This window comes from Bison bison, unplaced genomic scaffold (assembly GCF_000754665.1).
Source record: "Bison bison bison isolate TAMUID 2011002044 unplaced genomic scaffold, Bison_UMD1.0 scf7180017864480, whole genome shotgun sequence".
Taxonomy (NCBI): domain Eukaryota; kingdom Metazoa; phylum Chordata; class Mammalia; order Artiodactyla; family Bovidae; genus Bison; species Bison bison.
In genome coordinates, this window is record NW_011495040.1 from 1,694,267 (window position 1) to 1,700,942 (window position 6,676).

A 6,676-nucleotide genomic window follows, 5' to 3' on the forward strand; every position below is an offset into this window, starting at 1 on the left:
TCAACAAAAGAGTCCGAAATGCAGTACTTGGATGCAATCTCAAAAACGACAGAATGATCTCTGTTCATTTCCAAGGCAAACCATTCAATATCACAGTAATCCAAGTGTATGCCCCAACCAGTAACGCTGAAGAAGCTGAAGTTGAACGGTTCTATGAAGACCTACAAGACCTTTTAGAACTAACACCCAAAAAAGATGTCCTTTTCATTATAGGGGACTGGAATGCAAAAGTAGGAAGTCAAGAAACACCTGGAGTAACAGGCAAATTTGGCCTTGGAATACGGAATGAAGCAGGATAAAGACTTAATAGAGTTTTGCCAAGAAAATGCACTGGTCATAACAAACACCCTCTTCCAACAACACAAGAGAAGACTCTATACATGGACATCACCAGATGGTCAACACCGAAATCAGATTGATTAAATTCTTTGCAGCCAAAGATGGAGAAGCTCTATACAGTCAGCAAAAACAAGACCAGGAGCTTACTGTGGCTCAGACCATGAACTCCTTATTGCCAAATTCAGACTTAAATTGAAGAAAGTAGGGAAAACCACTAGACCATTCAGATATGACCTAAATCAAATCCCTTATGATTATACAGTGGAAGTGAGAAATAGATTTAAGGGCCTAGATCTGATAGATAGAGTGCCTGATGAACTATGGAATGAGGTTCGTGACATTGTACAGGAGACAGGGATCAAGACCATTCCCATAGAAAAGAAATGCAAAAAAGCAAAATGGCTGTCTGGGGAGGCCTTACAAATAGCTGTGAAAAGAAGAGAAGCGAAAAGCAAAGGAGAAAAGGAAAGATATAAACATCTGAATGCAGAGTTCCAAAGACTAGCAAGAAGAGATAAGAAAGCCTTCTTCAGCGATCAATGCAAAGAAATAGAGGAAAACAACAGAATGGGAAAGACTAGGGATCTCTTCAAGAAAATCAGAGATACCAAAGGAATGTTTCATGCAAAGACTTTAAAAATGGTCTGTATCAAAAAAACAACAAAACAAATTAGTGGTTTGTGTGAGTTCTTCATCTATCAATAGGATGATGTGCATACAACTAATTCATACACACACGTTTTACCTTTTTTATTTTGGAATAATTTTAGACATAGGAAAGGGTGCAGACTCATACAGAGAATTTCTATATACTTTCCCCCAGATTTCTCCAAATGTTAATATTTATTACATTTTAAAAACCTTTCTATAACTTTTTTTCTGAATCATTTGAGAGTAAGTGACAGACTAGATAGCTTTGTGTGTTTGTCCTAAAACCAAGGACATTTACCATGATATAATTATCAAAATCAGGAAATTGTTGTCTCAACTACACACCTTATTCAGATGTTGGCTGATTGTCTTCCTAATGGCTTTTGTAGTAAAAGAAAATGTTAAAAATTTTTGGTGGGGATGGGAGGTGTTCAGAAGGTGCCTAAGACCGTGTGCGATACTTAGTTGTCATGTATTTTTACTCTCCCTCAGTCTAAAATAGTTTGTTTCTTTTTAATAATTTTATTTTTAGTCTCCCTCAGACTAGAAAAGTTTAAAAAAAAATAACTTTATTTATTTGTGGCCATTCTGGGTCTTCGTTACTGCACAGGCTTTTCTCCAGTTGCAGCGAGTGGGGGCTGTTGCTCTTGGTTGTGGTGCGTGGGCATCTCATTGCGGCGGCCTCCCTTGCTGCAGAGCTCGGGCTCTAGGACATGTGGGCTTCAGTTGCTCTGGGGCTCTAAAGCATAGGCTCTGTAGTTGTGGTGCACGGGCTTAGCTGTTCCACAGCACGTGGGATCCTCCCAGACCAGGGATCCAACCCTTGTCTCTTGCACTGGTAGGCAGATTTCCTTACCACTGAGCCACCAGGGCAAACCCTAGAACAGATTTTTGAACTGTGTCTTGTATTGACTTTAAGAATACAAGCCATTTATTTTGTAGGACCTTGAACTTTTTTTTCCCCCTAATGTTTCTTCAAGTAGATTTTGGGCAAGAATACTGCAAAACTGATGTCCTTCTCAATGCTTCTCCTAAGAGGCACCATCTATTTTTCCCATTCATAGGTGGTGTTAATTTTGGTCATTTGGTTAAAATTTGGTCTACCAGATTTATCCAAGAAAGTTACTGTTTTTTAATGTTTCTTTGTGTGTGTATATGTGTGTTTTAAATGTATTTTTAATTGGATGATAGTTTCTTTACAATGTGAAAGTTACTATTTTACTGTTTGTGATTATGAGTATCTTGTGAGGAGATACTTTGGGACTATGGAAGTACAGCATTGTTCATCACTTTCAACTACTGGTTTTAGTATCCACTGATGTTTCTTACCAGAACCAGTTATCACTGTGGTAGTGGCCAAATTTTTTGTTTTATTTATTTTTGTATTTTTGATGAAAATTGTATGGTGTTGGATTTTTAAAGTTTGTTATTTTAACTCAGGAACAATTTCTCAGCTCTGTAAGTTGTTGAATTGTTTAGCATGTTTGTGAATACTAAGATGAAGGAACAAGATGGCTTAGGTCCTTTTTAAAAAATAATAGTTTGTTCTTCATAGTTTTTATGATCTTTACTATGCCAGCATCAATGATAAATCAGTGATTTACCAAGAATTTAAAGGCTCACAATTTTGAGATCTTGTGAAATATTGAGGTAGCAATATTTTGTTCTTTGTTCTTCATAGAATGTAAAGAAGTTCCTAATTGGGATTTTTAGGTTCTTATCTGATGACTGGAGTTTCTCATAGTCTGTCTAGATTTTCTTAAATGCAACCCCAGGGTTCTTTAAACCTGTTTTTCTGTGTCCTGTATTTCTTGAAAATCGTTAGCTGGACTTAGATTCTTGATCAGGCTCCAAGGTTCTCACTGTCCTTTTAAAATTTATTTTATTTTTAAATTTTTTTGGTTCTGTAAATTGACTTTCATAGACTTTCTTTACTTCTTACTTTATTTTTGCACGACTCTTTCATAAATGACCTTTCATGGAGAGGCACTGCAGGTCAGCCTGTCTCTCTGTAGTGTTAGCAACCACTGATGATCATCACCCACATCACCTGTGAGCAGTTTCAAAATGGCCATAGTCTGTTTGTATCATTGCTTCTCCATTTATCAGCTGTAACATTTTTAAAAAGAGAAACTGCTGCTGCTGCTGCTGCTAAGTCACTTCAGTCGTGTCCGACTCTGTGCGACCCCATAGACGGCAGCCTTCCAGGCTCCTCCATCCAATGGATTTTCCAGGTAAGAGTACTGGAGTGGGGTGCCATTGCCTTCTCCAAAAAAGAGAAACTACTTTTCATCAACTACTAAGTTACCTTAGATCGGAGATCAGCAAACTAAGGTCCACAGGCTAAATCCAACCCAATGTTTATTTTTGTAATTAAAGTTTTATTGGAACAGCCATGCCCATTCGTTTGCATATTGTGTGTGGCTGCTTTTGCACAGCAATGGCTGGGTTGAGCAGTTGCCACTGGGGCCATAAGTGGCCCATGTCTGCATATATGCTCACTCAGTCGCAAAGTCGTATTCGACTCTTTGTGACCCTATAGACTGTAGCCAGAGAGACTACTCTGTCCATGGGATTTTCCAGGTGAGAATACTGAAGTGGATTGCCATTTCCTTCTCCAGGGGATGTTCCTGATCCAGGGATCAAACTTGTCAGGCACAAGTTTGATCCTGCTGTCAGGCACATTCTTCACCACTGCGCCACCTGGGAAGCCCCCTAAGTGGCTCACATTGCTGAAAAGATCTGGCCCTTGATAGAAGCAGTTTGCTGACCCCTGCTCTAGATCATATGGAAGAAGCAATTTAAATGTTTGATCCTTTCTCCAGTTTTCAGTTGTTGTCCTATTATCCTGCAAAGGCGACCACTGAATTTTTTTTTTAATATTGTTACAGACTCATGGATGTAAACCTATTTGGTATAGTTCAACTGATACACAATTATTATCTTTATTGAAACTCAAATTGCCACATCTTTAGCCAGTGGGAGCCTCTTCAAGTTGGTTCCTGAGTTTTTGTGTATACAATCTTTGTGTATACGGTCTTTGATGCTTCCGGGATTACTGGTATGGTGTTCCAGGTTCATCTTGTGGATTTCCTGCTGTAGACCTGGGGCCAGATATTTCTAGGATCTCTGCTTCCTTTCAGTGAAAGATGTTATTTAGAGACCATAGTCTGAATGGTAAGGGTGCATATATAAAGCTCCTAAAGGGTGTTCTGTTTAATGTTATGAGTGCATTAACTAATCCGTAGAATTTGAAAGTAGAATGTGATAGCTGTGATTTTAAAACACATAGTCACTTTTGTTCTAAAAGTATGTATTGTTCTCTTTTTTTTTTTGTATTTATTCATTTATTTGGCTGCGTGGGGTCTTAGTCGTGGCATGTGGCATCTTCCTCATTGCATCATGCAGGATCTTTCCATGCGGCACACGGACTCTAGTTGTGATACTTGGCTCAGTAGTTGCACCGTGCTGGCTCAGTAGTTGTGGCAGGCAGGCTTTCTAGTGTTGGCTTGCAGGTTTAGTTGCACCTTATCATGTAGGATCTTCGTTCCCCTCTGCAGGGATCGAACCTACGTCCTCTGCATTGGAAGGTGGATTCTTTACCACTGAACCACCAGGAAAGTCCTAATGGTCTCCATTTTTAATCCTCTTAATAATGTTGTTAATTAATCCTCCTATTTAGTAATTTTAGTTGTACATTAGAATTGTTTTCTATCTTTCATGCTTTTATTCTTTCAATAAAATATATGCTTATCTATTTCTGCCAACCGTTATCATTTCACTGGATAAAGCTCACAAGATTTCCACTCAGATTGCGTGTGGAATGCTTCCCTGTTTTTGAAAGGGTTTGTTCAGATAATGACAGCAAATCCAAACATGCTTCATTTCTCTGTTTCTCACATTGTGACACTAATTAGATATATTGGTCACCTCTGTGACCACATGCTCATCCATCAGGCAGAAGTACAGGTCTTCTGAAGACTGAAGCTGAAACTGAACAACAGATTTACACTGAATGCTGAGGCCAAATTTTTATATATTCCTAGGACCTACCTCACGGTTGCAAAAGATTAAATAAAGTTTTTCAGGGCATGTAGAACAAAATGCGTAGTATAGTAAGGACTTTGTTAAGGTAACCTTGTTATCAACTTTGGTGGCCTTGGCTTTTCAGGTCTCCCTAGCCCCTATGAAATTTAGTCTCTGTATTGTACCATTCCTTGTATGAACTTGTGTTCAGTTTTGGATTGCTGGTTTTCTAGAACCCATATCCTTAGCAATCCTGGCTGTCGTATTTCCCTTTTGATCACCGTTGCCCCTAGCACAGTGCCTTGTACATAAAATCTGTACTATAGGGTTATTTGTGTGATTGCACTTCCCTCATTTTAACACATCATATATAATAAAATAAACAGCAAAAATCTGGCTTCCTCCTGAACATTGTTAGGCTAACAAGGGAAAATTATCATTCACTTCTTTCATGTATGATCTTTTAGTTTTTATTAATCATTTGGTATTATCTTTAATTAAGTACAAAGACTTTTCCAGACACATCACGTAGAGATCATTTTATCCACCGCTCTGTTTGGCTGCCAGTCTCTTGTCTCTCTCCTCAACAGTGGTAAATCGAAGACCCTTTCCATGGGGAAGAGAGATTCACGGTTTGTTGCCTTTGCAAATAACGAAAATGTTCGAGAGCCATGTGGCAAAACTGTTGCCGTTCACATCTTTCACATGAACTACTTCAGAAGGGCCTGGATGTCTCTCCCAGTTTGTAATCACACCAGTTCTTCCCAGCTTAGCACCTCCAGTCACCATGCACAGGTTACAGTGTCAAATTTGATGAAATCAGTAATCTTGCCAGTCTCCAAGTCAATCTGAATGGTGTCATTCACCTTAATGAGGGGATCGGGGCAACAGATGGTACGAGCATCCTGGGTTACCAGATGAGGGATTCCTTTTGTCCCCACAAATATCTTTCTTTGCACAATTTATACTTGGCTACCCCAGGTGTAATATGATAAATAGCAAAGCGACCCTTGGGGTCATAGATCAAACAAAAATTCTCTCCAGTCTTATCAATGCTGATGGCGTTCATAAAACCAGCCGGTAGGTTATATCTGTGCGGACTTTGCCATTGATCTTAATGAATCGCTGCATGCAAATCTTCTTTACTTCATCCCCTGGTAGGGCATACTTAAGTCTGTCCCTTAGGAAAATGATTAGGGGGAGACATTCCCTCAGCTTGTGGGGACCAGCAGATTGTTAAGGGGTCAAACACACTGGTCAATTTATCCAGCATCCAATGGTTTTGGAGCTGCTATGAGTTTCAGGTGCTTCTTGGGACCCTGAGCCATGGCTGTGCCAGGCACAAAAAGAGCTCAGGTGTGATTTTTTTTTTTTTTTTAATTTATTTGATTATGTCAGGTCTTAGTTGCAGCGTTCAGGCTTTTCTAGTTGTGGCGTGGGGGCTCAGGATTTGAGCCATGAGGGCTCTCTGGTTGTTGGGCGTGGGTTCTAGAGCAAGGGTCCCCCACCCTTGGGCCATGGTACCGATGTGGGGCCCATTAGGAACTGGACTGCACAGCAGGTGAGCAGCAGGTGATCAAGTAAAGCTTCATTTATAGCTGCTCCCCATCCCTAGCATTTTCACCTGAGCTCCGCCTCCTGTCAAATCAATAGTGGCTGG

General features: G+C 39.8%; 1 protein-coding gene and 1 pseudogene across 1 annotated transcript in view; one reads left to right on the forward strand and one right to left on the reverse strand.

The window, feature by feature from the left end:
• TCF7L1 (transcription factor 7-like 1 (T-cell specific, HMG-box)) overlaps positions 1-6,676 on the forward strand; it is a 203,472-nt gene that overhangs the window by 16,077 nt on the left and 180,719 nt on the right. The gene's annotated exons all lie outside the window — the stretch shown is intronic.
• Positions 3,642-6,666, reverse strand: LOC105004551 (annotated as a pseudogene).